This window comes from Balaenoptera musculus, chromosome 16, assembly GCF_009873245.2.
Source record: "Balaenoptera musculus isolate JJ_BM4_2016_0621 chromosome 16, mBalMus1.pri.v3, whole genome shotgun sequence".
Classification (NCBI taxonomy): Eukaryota; Metazoa; Chordata; class Mammalia; order Artiodactyla; family Balaenopteridae; genus Balaenoptera; species Balaenoptera musculus.
In genome coordinates this window covers 24341931-24354045 of record NC_045800.1, presented here as the reverse complement: position 1 = coordinate 24354045, position 12115 = coordinate 24341931, and the positions used below count along the sequence as shown (strand labels likewise).

Below are 12115 nucleotides of genomic sequence, written 5' to 3'. Positions count from 1 at the left end.
AATATTTCCTGTAGTATGTGTTCATACTATAACCTGAACAATATATTTCCCAAATGTAGATCTTTTGATTTCATGCCTTTGCTTAAACTCCTTCAGCATTTTCTCATTACTCGCAGAAAAAAAGACCAAAGTCCTCCGTAGGCTCTATTAGCACCTACCTGGTCTGGTCCCTCCTTCTGTCTCCTGACTCACTGTTAGCACTTCCCTTTCAATGGCCATCTTTCAGTCCCCTCCCCGCCCCAGCTGTCCCCCTTGCTCCCTTTCCTGGGCCTGGGATCTTCTTCCCTAAAGCAAACCTCCTCACTGTCAGATCTCAGATGTAGCATCACTTCTGCAGGACGTCTTCCCTAAACTCCCTGATAAAGTTAAATCCCCCTTGGTGTTCTTTCTCGTAAGGCTCTGCACCCTTCCCTTCAAGGGTACCTGTCACGGTTGAGATTTTCCATTGACTGATGTGAATTTGGCATCGTCAGCATTTCTCACTAGATTGCAAGCTCTAGGAAGGCAGGACGGTGCCTGGTTTCACTCACAGTTGTAGCACCAGACCCTAGGACAGGGCCTGCTACTTACTGATCATCAGTATTTGTTAGGCAAATGAATTAGTGGATGAATGCATTGGTGCTATGGTAATGAGCCCTTTGTAGCTGATCAACTTATACCTAAGAGACTTAATTCTTCTTTGTATTTCCTGCTTTCTCCAGAACCTTAGTACAGTGTTTGATGCCAAACTATTATGTAACAATGTTTCAATCAGTGAAAGGAAATGGATAATTATGAACACTATATTGCATAGAGATATCTACAGAATCACCTTGGTTGAAATAGCTTCCTCTCTCTGTTCTCTCTTAAGTCCTGAAACAGTTGCTCCTCAGTATATATTTGAATATATACTTTGTAAATGTGAGTGTGTGTGCGTGTGTGTGTGTGTGCATGTGTGTGAGATGTCAGCACCTTTAAACAATAATTTCAACATAACCTTTATATCTCTCATTAATAGAGCCTCATGGTAGGCGCCAGGTGCTAAATGCAATTCCCTAAGGACACCCACATGACATTTGCAGAGCAAAAGCCATTGCAAATACATTTCTTTCATGACATCAGGTGGATATTGTATGAAAGACTTAGCCAAATGTCAGATAGTCTGTGAGTTTAGATGCTTAGTATAGCCAGGAATTTTGAAGATACATTGAAAAAAAAAATCATTTGGATGTTAAATGGTATGGTAATTTATTTAGATGAAACTCAGAACCCTTAACCCGTGTTTTTACTTATGCAGAGACAAGCTAGGTTAGAGGCAACAGACGTCTCGTGCCAAGAGGTTAATAAACCAAATGCAATATGCCTTGCGTGTCTATAGAAGAACTATTCTTTTTCTCCAACTCCACAGCACTGAGAACATCTACGGCATTGCTTGTGAAGTACCCTTGTGGATATAGTGCATTCAAGATACTTTCTGACTCGGTGGTTGCTTTTTCACTTGGTAAAAATATTTGGAAATGTGGCAGTGGGAGCTGATGGATTTCTCTAATCAAACTGCACATTTCCGGATGTATTCTTCCTTAAGTTTGCTTTCTTGTTGACATCTTTTGTGTGAAGTGGCTGAATGTTCTTTAGGTCCATCACGTTTCTAACCAGTGCCCTGCCACTCTTTTAAATAAATGGTGTGAGGAGGCCGATGACGCCCCTGGCAACATTTGTGGAGATGCCATAAAACATCATCCAGGCATCCAGTTTACAGCAGAGTTTTTCTTTATTTCAGGGTAATTTATGGGTTTAGAGTCAAGGAGAGGGGCGCTACGGAGCAGCAAATGAAGATGCAAGGGTGGTTGAGATTGATATACAAATGTCTTATTTCAGACTGCTGCCTTCTCTGATATGCATGCATTGAGGTGCTGGTTTCTTCTAGAGAAAATGAAAAGTGCTAGGATTAAGGTAACTGCAGCATCAAAGGGAGATGTTTGTGGCGAGGAGTGAATCAATGTTTCCATTACTGTGCCTTTGATGAAACGCACTAGCCATTTCTTTAGAATTGGTAAGGCTGTCTCTTTAGTTGTGTGTATTACAAAAGACCTAATTGAATGATATTTTAAAAGGACAATATCCAATTGCTCTACTTTCCAAATTGCTACCCCAAAGCTGCAGGAGACTTGCTAGGAGTTCTTACTCGGTAAAGGCACTGCTGGAGAATTAAGGAAATACCTTCTGGACAGAACAAAATTGTGTCTAGAAGTTGAGAGCTGCACATGACGTTGTGTTCCTTGAGATGCTGTATGGCAGGTTGTGAATCACCTGGGAAACATGGCTCGCTTGTACTGGTCAGGGCCTGTTCGGGGGTGAAAGTGATCCAAGCCTTCCAACTTCCAAAGCTATGAAGGGGTATGGAGGTAGGGGCAAATGCACCTTGCACTTGACCCTGTTGAAGGATCATGCCTCTCCAATTCTGCTGTGTCTCGATCTAGCCAAGTCCTTTCTGTGTCCTGCTCAGTGCAACTTGGGCCTTTGACCAAGTCCTTCTATTCTGGCCATCCTGTGAGTCCTGCCACAGGACTATGCCAGCTCCCCTCTGCCTTACAGATTCTCCTGCCATCTTGCATTTTAATATTCACTGACTCAGTTCTTAGTAAAAACAAGAGATTCTTTCTTGGGTATAAGAAGCTTGGAGATGTTTTATAAAAAATCTTTGAGATTAAAAAAAATAGCAGAAATAATAGGTTATGGTTGATCAGTTGGAAATAATAAAAGTTACTCCTCTCCTCTGCTCTCTGAACCAAAGCTCTAGAACATCTTAGGAGAGCTGTGTATTTACCCATTATTTAAGAAGCAGGATTCTCTTTTGCTTCCATCAGGCTACTTCCTTGCTGGTGACCGAAACAGCTCACATTGTGATGTTTTGGATTAGCTGGATGGTTCAGTAATCTTATTGAAACTGAGAATTTTTGAAAGATTTTGAGATAGATTTTGAAGACATTGCAGTCCTCTAAAGAGATAGGTGCTGTTCTCATAGCTATAGAAAGCTGGGTGTTTAAACATCCCTCCTTTTGACAAAAGACTCAGTATAGTTTTTTTAAAAAAAAATGGGCACATGCTCATGTATTCACAGATGCATACATCCTGGACAGGGGGCCTTCCACGGAGATGGAGAGTTGAAAATAGCTGTTTTTCTGCCTGAGAGGCGGGATCGCAGAGCTCTCTATTATCATTTATCTTCTTGACGAAATGAAACTTTAACAAATCTAGCTGCTTTAGTCATCAGAGATGAGGATCTCAATGGGATTTCAGACTCTATTGTTTTTCATATGCTTCTGGGCTAGACTGGTCTAGAATTGCCCATAATTTCAATGTAAAAACCACTTTCTGAAACACTAGCACACATAACGAAGGGTTTCTGTTATGGTAGTTGGGAGGGAGGTGGGTACGCAACTATGGGTTTTTTTGGGTTGTTGTTTTTGTTTTTCTTTTATGTCTGGCTACCCGCCAAGTTCAATAGTAGCTGACAGAGTGACAAGCTTGTTAGGAAGCTGATGCAATTTTAGTCGGGTCACTGGCAAAATAGGGTCTGCAGCAGAGGAGATGGCAGTGGTTCCAGGTCGGTTTTCCTGATTGGACCCTCCTACCTGGTGCCGCCACACACGAGCAGGACACTGGTGAATTAGGGTGTATCTGGTGTGTGGAGGGCCTGAAAATTCAAAGGGAAGTTTAAACTTGTACTTCTAGAATGCTGGATACAAATGAAGCTGTTCCTTTCATTTATATTCTCACGTAAACCCTCAGATTAGAAATGTAATTGCACTCAGAGCCTCCAGGATCAGCAGGTGATGGTAACTTTCCTCAGCAGCCCTTGACAGGAGCAGGTTTCGTGGCTCCGCACCTGGTGGGGGCAAAGCTGTTGGGGATTAACTAGGGATGCTCATGGTTTTGAAGCTTATTTCCCATGGAATAAGGCTAGAACTGAAGGGTGCCTTTTTTTTGAAGAAAAACATTACATTTTCATTAGGTCCTCTTCCGTGCCTGTAAAATCATATGTGCATCATTTAAGAGAAAGAAAAATCCATAGGCCTACTCACCTAGGGGGAGCCCACACTGATCTTACAGATGTCTCATCAGTACAATAGAAATGCGTTATCTCCATCACCATAGAAACACCAGTTTCCATGCGGCCACTTTCCTGAAGGTGAAAACAAAAACAGTGGGCCAAGCAAGAATGGCCCTATTTTGTATTAAAAAGGTGGCACAGCCACTGTGTTATTCAGATGTTAGAATTAACCTATTTGAGCTGAGTTCTGAATGACAAAACTGGTTTAATGTTCAACATTAACTCGCAGTCAGTGATGGTGGTGCAGTAAGAATCTCCAGGCTTTGCAACATTGCTTGCGAGAAAGCTAGCTCAAAGGAACAACCTTCAGCAAAATATGGATCTGGTGGCCTTTGTCCTCCTAAGCCTGCTTTTTCTATATCATGTCCCAGACTTCAGTTCCCTGCCTCTACCTCCTATGTGTTCCTTTTGGTAACCTGCCACAGTTCTGTCAGGGAAAAGAACATTTGCTAAAATAATTAATGGAAGATGCAGCGTATATATGTATTAAGAAGGGTATGCAGGTACCTCTTCCCAACAACACTTTTCCCAAAGCAATTATGCTCTCAGGGTAGAAATTCAGGCGTGGCAATACTTTGGTGAAAGAGGTGACTGCAGCTACAGGTGGGCAAGAGGTCACGCAATGCAGCCTCCTCTGGTTGAACACAACCTTTTTCTCTGTGTTCCTTCACCCCTTCCTATATGGGGTGACCTTGTCTTTACACACACACTGGTCCTTAGTGCTCACACTACTGCCCAGGGTCCCTAACTCTGATCCCTTTGCCTAATTCTGACCCTAGGTTTCCAGTTTTCCAGTTGGAACTAGGAGTTCTTCTGCTTATTGCTTCCTTTGCAAGCCTCTCTGGACTTACGACCCAGTCGACCTGACCTCGCCACACCTTCTATCCTCCCTCCATTCTCTGCCTCCACCTTGACTACTCCCCCTGGTATGATAGCACCTGGCCTTTTAAAGTCAGGTCAGTCTTTAAACATTTTAAGTCAAAGTGTACTATACATACAGAAAAGTGCACATATCATGAGCTCAGTGAATTTTCATAAACTGAATACACCTATGGAACCAGCACCCCGATCAAGATACACAGCATGACCAGAATCCCAGAATCCCCCTTGTGCACTTTTTCAGTCATTACCTTCCACCCGCAGTGGGACTGCTATCAGTTGGGTCATTTTTAATTTCATGCAGATGATTTATGGCTGGCTAAACTGGTGAAGAAATAGACACAAGATGAATTCTTTGGAAGAAAGGTTGGACGATATCAAGTGAGGTAAATGACAGAGAAGGAGACTTCCAAAAATATTAACATTAGAGAATTAGTCTAAGCCAAAGGCAAGAATTCACTGATGTTCAGTAAGTCTAACTAATCCAGAGAATTCATAAGGAAGCTTTCAAAAGATGCTCATTTAAAATTAATTTAATAGGTTGTATTTTTAAATATGTGTTCCTTTCTGTGCCATAAGGAAAATACCCAATGTTGGCAAAGTTATGGTGAAACTCATATTACGAAACTGTATTGATGGTCATGCAAATGAGTTTTCCTTCCTGGTGAACATCTTGGCAACATGTATCAGAAGGCATACACATATTCATAAATTTGATCCAATGATTCAGTTACTTCACTGCTGAGACTGCACCAATAGCATAATACCAAAAAGATTTAAGCATAATAATGTTTATCAAAGTCACTCATAATGGGAAAATCTGGACAGAAATTGACTGAATGCCCAATATTAAGGGACTTTAAATCAGGATGTATACATTGGCCAGAATATTATGCAGCCATTAAAATGGTGGTCATGATGACCATGTAGCAACATGATACATATTAATATCTATTTAATACATGTATGTCTCATATTGCATACATTATATGTATATATAAATTCATACATGATTCATATTAAATAAATGAGTGCTCTTTGAATACAAGTATGTAACAAATAAAATAAGATGAAGGAAGGAGGGAAGCAAAGAGGGAAGGAAGGAGAAAAATTTTTAAATGGTAGGAAATATTCCCAAACATTACCTGAGTTATCTTAAGATGATGGAATTATGTTTGTTTTTTAATAACATTTGTTTTTTAAATTTTGTATTATTTCATTATAGATTAATTTTATGATTAAAGAATTCTGAAAAGTAATCTACCTTGAATAGCTTATTGAACATAGTTTATGTTCAATTATAAGGCAGTGATCTTAAAAAAGGTTTTAGGTGTGAATAAGGTCAACTTAGGTAAAATCATTTCAAGTCACTATTTAACTACATTTTCAAGAGGCAATGTGGCGTAGAGGAAAATTTCCCTAACTAGGAATATAACAAGTCTGAGGTTTCTCTTTTCTTTAGCTTTGCTTTTCACTATGGTCCCTTTTGAACTGTGAAACTCTAGGAACTACTTTTTTCTCCTAACAGAAAGTATCCTTGTCGGATATAACCTCAATCCTTACTATTTACAACTCAGTGATAGATAGAGGTTTTATTATTTAGAAGAACCCACTAGAGATGGATGTTAAGGAAGCGCTTTATTCTGGTGATTTTTCGGATGAAATTTGTGGCTATATCCTAAAATTGAATTAGCATTTGGTTATTTGATTTGACAGCTGTAATGGAAACAAATACTCTGGAGCCAAGAGGTGCAGACATACGCAATGAATTGGAGTCTGCGCCTAGTGACTCTTACACTTCCCATGTTTCGTTACTCCGTGTTGAACATATAGGCGCTTCTCAGGAATGGAGATATATGTCATTAAGTATCTCCTGTCTATGGGCACTGATGGGTGCTTTTATATACATGGTTACATTGAGTCTGCAGCGGAATCTGCAAAGTGGGTGTTATTATTTCCAAGTTACAGGTGAGCATATGATTCTTGAAGGCAATATCCACCTGGTCAAGGTCACCCAGAAAGTGAGGGGCCTGGCCTGCTCCTCTAAGCCTGGCTGAGACCCCCCACTATGGCCACCACACCTCGCTCTGGCTAGTAGATGGACAGACTTTCCACCACCTCAGGGCAGAATTCCATAGGGGCCACTTTACATTGAACCTTAACCCCAGAAAACATGGTACACGACGACAAAATCAGCCGGGCAGAGACCAGACCTTCAGATGAATCTAGTTTCTTCTAGCACGTCCCTCTGCTGATGGCACTTGCCGAGGTAGAACCTTGAGTAGGAAAGCCATCAGACTGCTTCCTGATGACAGGTCATAGGACTAGGTAATTCTGCCTCTGGAAGAAAATAAACAACAAAGCAGTTTTTTGTGTTTTTTTTTCCGGGTTTCATCCAGTTTTGCACACTTTTCCCATCCATTTGTTCCAGTGTTTGGGTTAACATGTAAATTAAACAAGTCTTTGCCATTCAAATAGCTAATACTATAATCTGGGTTTTTTAAGGAAGTTTATGGAGACAACATCTTTAACATGGTAATGAAGATAGAAGTTGAAATCATTTAACTTCATTTACAAACCATGAATATGTATTATGCTTTAAATGAAAAGAAGGGCTAAAACAGATACAGTGTTTGTTCAGTTTGCTAAAGAGAAGACAATTTGTCAAGATTCTTTTCCCCCAAAACTCAAGCAATATGCAAATGTAGGAAAATCAGACCCCCAAGTTAATTCCATGGCATGATGAATATTTTTATAATCCTAATTAGTACCAGTCATTTAGTCTAGCAATTTCCCCCAATCTAGCCAATTTGAAATTAAAATAGATGCCTTGATTACAAAACTCATTAGCAAAGAAGCACCCTTCTCACTAACCAGTTCATTTAAAATGCACAAACTGAATGAAGTGTGGAACACTTGTGTTGTCAATTGGCATAAGTGAAGTGAGTCTTAATTGGAAGCATTGTGAAGTATTTGTATCGCTGCATGTTTCATTGCAGTATAATATATCATTCATTAAATGTAACAAAAGCAACTTTTAAATGGTTTAATTAGCGAAGTTGGTGTGCTTAGTAATTTTTATAAAGTCGAATGTCACAATTGTTTGCATTTGGAGTACTGATAGGTATTAAAGTCAGGAAGATGAAGTCTGACTCTGCATTTATCACTCCAATTATGTGACGAATGGCAGGTTTAATGTGAGAGGAGAAAATTAAATTATAGAACATTGATTTCTTCCTTAAAAGTACCCACATGCATATTGTCCTTGTGCATTTGGACATGGAAACTCCAGAAATGCCTGATTTATGGCTGAGAATGAAGGGGAAGGACTGAGGACTTGGAGTGAAATGAAAGGAGAAAATAACAGTTGGGGATTTTATTTTTGTAATTTCTTTTTTAATTTTCTTTTTTTAATCAAGGGAGGAAGTAGTAGGTGGAGGGAAACTCTATCCAATATATTTTTGTCTACTCAAAAGAGCAATAGACATGTGCAGCACTGTAGATTGATGTTCTGTCTAAGCCAAACGTGGTGGGAGTGGGAGAGGAGGGGGAAATTAGCTTTGGACCAGGGAAATACTGGAAACGGGATGCTACGGAAGTCCTGAACAGGGGCCAGAAAACAAGGAGTTCAGGGCTGGTTTTTCAGTGGAAGAGACTGTAAAATGGGTTGCAGTGGTGACCGATTTCTAGGCATAAAGTGTAAGACAAGCACAGAAGTCGCTTTCTTTTGGTGCTTATTCTCTGTGCAATCCAGATGTCAGCTGTTACCTCATATTTATGGACGATTTCAGCCCCACATCAATGAGGATGCAAAACTCAGCCATGTCACTGATTTCCATGAGAAATCTAATTTTAGCAGACACTGATGATGTCCTGCCCATATCCATTTGGTATTTCCATTGTAATAGAAATGCTCCCACTGACTTCTGATTGCAAGATTTGCATTTCTTTGCTGGCGGGCTTTCTCCAAAGCTTCTAGAGCAGCGGTCCCCAACCTTTTTGGAACCAGGGACAGGTTTCATGGAAGACAGTTTTTCCCCGGGGGGTGGGGTGGGATGGGGGGGGATGGTTCAGGCCGTAATGTGAGCTATGGGGAGGGATGCAGAGCAGCAGATGAAGCTTCACTCGCTTGATCGCCTGCCGCTCACCACGTGCTGTGCGACCCAGGGTGGGGGGTGGGGCGGGGGCCGTTTGGGACCCCTGCTCTAGAGGCTACTCTACTCATTTCTATAGAAGTACCAGGGAATTAACATGTGGGAGCAGCCCTCAGCCAATGACCAACAAAATTTGGTGTAGAGACACCACGGTTTCCTCACTTCTCATGTGGAACAACTCCCAAGAGTTTTACACTTTTTTCCAGCATTTCCCAATGGGATTAAGCTCTAGTTGCCCAGAGAGTTAGCTGGCTTTATAACATACTGTATATTAACTGCCCTCCATTGGCTGTAATTTCTCTACTGCTATACTATCTCCCAAATAAACTACTCAGTTCTTGTCTCAGTGTCTGCTCCTGGGGGAACGCTAACCAACTGTGACAAGTATTTTGTGATGGGTGGTGGTAGCGGAAGATTTCTGAGGTCAAGGGCAGGGGCCACAGCATATAAATTTTCACCTCCTTGGCCATGTCTGTTTGCCTGAGTTCCTCCTGGACTGTGCCACCCTCTAGGTGTCCTCACTGTTATAATCTGAATAATGCTTCCTCCCCCGAAGATGTCCACCTCTGCATCCTCAGACCTGTGAATACATTTCCCTAAAGGGCAAGAGGGGCTTGGCAGATGTGATGAAGTTCAGGATCTTGAGATGAGAAGGGTATCCTGCATTACCAGGTGTGCCCAGTGTAATCACAAGGGTTCTTATAAGAGCGAGGCAGAAGAGTTTAAAAAGGAGATGTGACTATAGAAGCGGATGTTGGAATGATGTTCTTTGCAGATGGGGCCACGGGGCAGGGAATGCAGGAAGCCTCTAGAAGCTGGAAAAGGCAAGGAAATGGGTTCTCCTCCAAAGCCTCCAGAAGGAAGAAAGCCCTGTCGTTACCAAGTCCAAGCTCGCTCCGCTCGCCCCACGACAGGCCAATAAATCGGAGACGAGGTGTTGAGGCAAGGAAGACGACTTTATTCGGAAAGCCGGCAGACGGAGAAGATGGCAGACTATTTTCTCTAAATAACGATCTTATCGGGGTTTGGATGCCAGTTTCTTTTATAGCACAGAGAAGAGGAGGAGATGAGAAAGTAAAGTAAAAAGCCCCATAAGATTTGCAAGTATCCCCTGAAATGGCCAGCCTCAGGAAGGGGATGTGTTCATTTCTTCTTTCTTGCAGCCATCCACAGGTGGACAGGGTCTGGATGTTTCCCTGAACAAAGGCACTTTGGTTTAACATTCAGGCAGAGGGGCAGGGTTCCCCGAGGCAGGCCATTATGTATAGACAATATCCTTTTAGTGAACAAAAGCAACAGGAAGCAAAGGTTAAAGTAAAAGAAACATATCCAACATCTAGTGAGGTTTGGCTCTTCCCTGTTAAACTGTTGACACCTTGATTTTAACCCCAGGAGACTCATTTGAACTTCTGACTTCCAGAACTACAAAATAATAAACTCCTGTTGTCTTAAGCCACTAAGTTTGTGGTAATTTGTTACAGCAGCGAGAGGAAACTAACACACTCACTGACCTTCCCCTGGCTTCAGTGGGTCTTCTGTCCCACAGCAGACAAAATCCTCTACTTATCTGCACCTACTTCTTGGAAGCCCAGGCATCCACAGATCCAAATACAGGCCATCTAGGTCATACTTATGACTCCTCTTTACATTGATCCATGCAGTCGTGAAATAAGAAGAGTTCCCCCAAACAGGAATTATGGTGGAAAAAACCCCAAACCTGTTCCCCATCTTGTCACATATTGTATTAGTTTGCTAGGTCTGCTGTAAGACCGGGTGACTTAAACAGCAGGAATGTAAGGTCTCACAGTTTTGGAAGCTTGAAGTCTGAGATCAAGGTGTCAGCAGGATTGGTCTCTTCTGAGGCTTCTCTCCTTGGCTTCTAGATGGCTCTTCTCTTTGTACTTCACAAAGTCTTCCCTCTGTGTGTTTCTGTGTCCTAATTTCCTCTTCTTATATGTAACATATTGCTATTTAGGGCCCACCCTAATAACCTCATTTTAACTTAACCCTTTAAAACCTTATCTCCATATATAGTCACATTCTGAAGCACTGGGGATTAGCATTCCGCATATGGATTTGGAGGGGATACAATTTAGCCGATAACATAAATGCAAGTCCAGGTTGCTAAGTGATGAAAGTCTTACTGTCCTTTGGGTCTGTAATGCCCTGTGTAAGGAGAGGGTAAGAGTCTCCTCTGTGTAGCATGACTGCTTCTGAGGCAAGTGGAATGGAACCAGCCACCAGGAAGGATGTGCTATGAAGCCGGGTGGGGGGTTAAGGAAGTGAGGGTGAGGCTTATCCCTGGGATGGAAACCTCATGAGAGTCCCTGAGACTGGTCAGGAAGGTCTCAAACTGGTCTTTGGCTTTGACCCTGGGTTAAGTTAGGGAATCACAGAGGGCACAAGAGAAAAGATGGTGCCCAGGCCATGGAGAACACTGGGGAACAGTTTGAAAGAAATCTCTGCTAGAAACTTATTTTTGAGAATCATGGCTGTTTGCTTGTATAAGCTAGATTTGTTGTGTTTGATTTTGTTTTTGGTGCTTGATTTTTGTTCTCTCTTTGCCTTTGAAAATGTCAGTAGATCTCACAGAAAGAGGTTTGAATGACCTGAAGGTGTTATACATCTTCTTACAATTCGTCATTGGCTTCCCCATAGCTTGGAAGATAAAGTCAGCTCAGCACATAGACCATCATAGTTTGGATGCTGTCTTACTTTCTAGCCCTTTTCCCAAGCCCTTTGTTCACTCATGCAACATGGAAATGTATCCTCTTGGTTCAGCCCAGAATACCTTGACATAGACACTTCCCTCTAGGAGTCCTTTTCTCCTTCTTTATCTAGTTATCTATCTCTTTATCTTTTACAACTCAATGCAATCTGACTTTCTAGAGAAAGCTTTCTCGACTTTTAAGAAAAATCTAGAAAAAAGCTATTTTCACATCAGCATACTGGAAAACTTTTTATTTTATGGTTTTATATTTTTTAAGTA

The 12115-nt window shown here is 41.5% G+C and overlaps 1 protein-coding gene across 1 annotated transcript in view; it reads left to right on the top strand.

Annotated features, from left to right (window-relative positions):
* The window catches only part of SORCS3 (sortilin related VPS10 domain containing receptor 3), a 588465-nt gene that overhangs the window by 310854 nt on the left and 265496 nt on the right, over positions 1-12115 (top strand). The window lies entirely within an intron of this gene.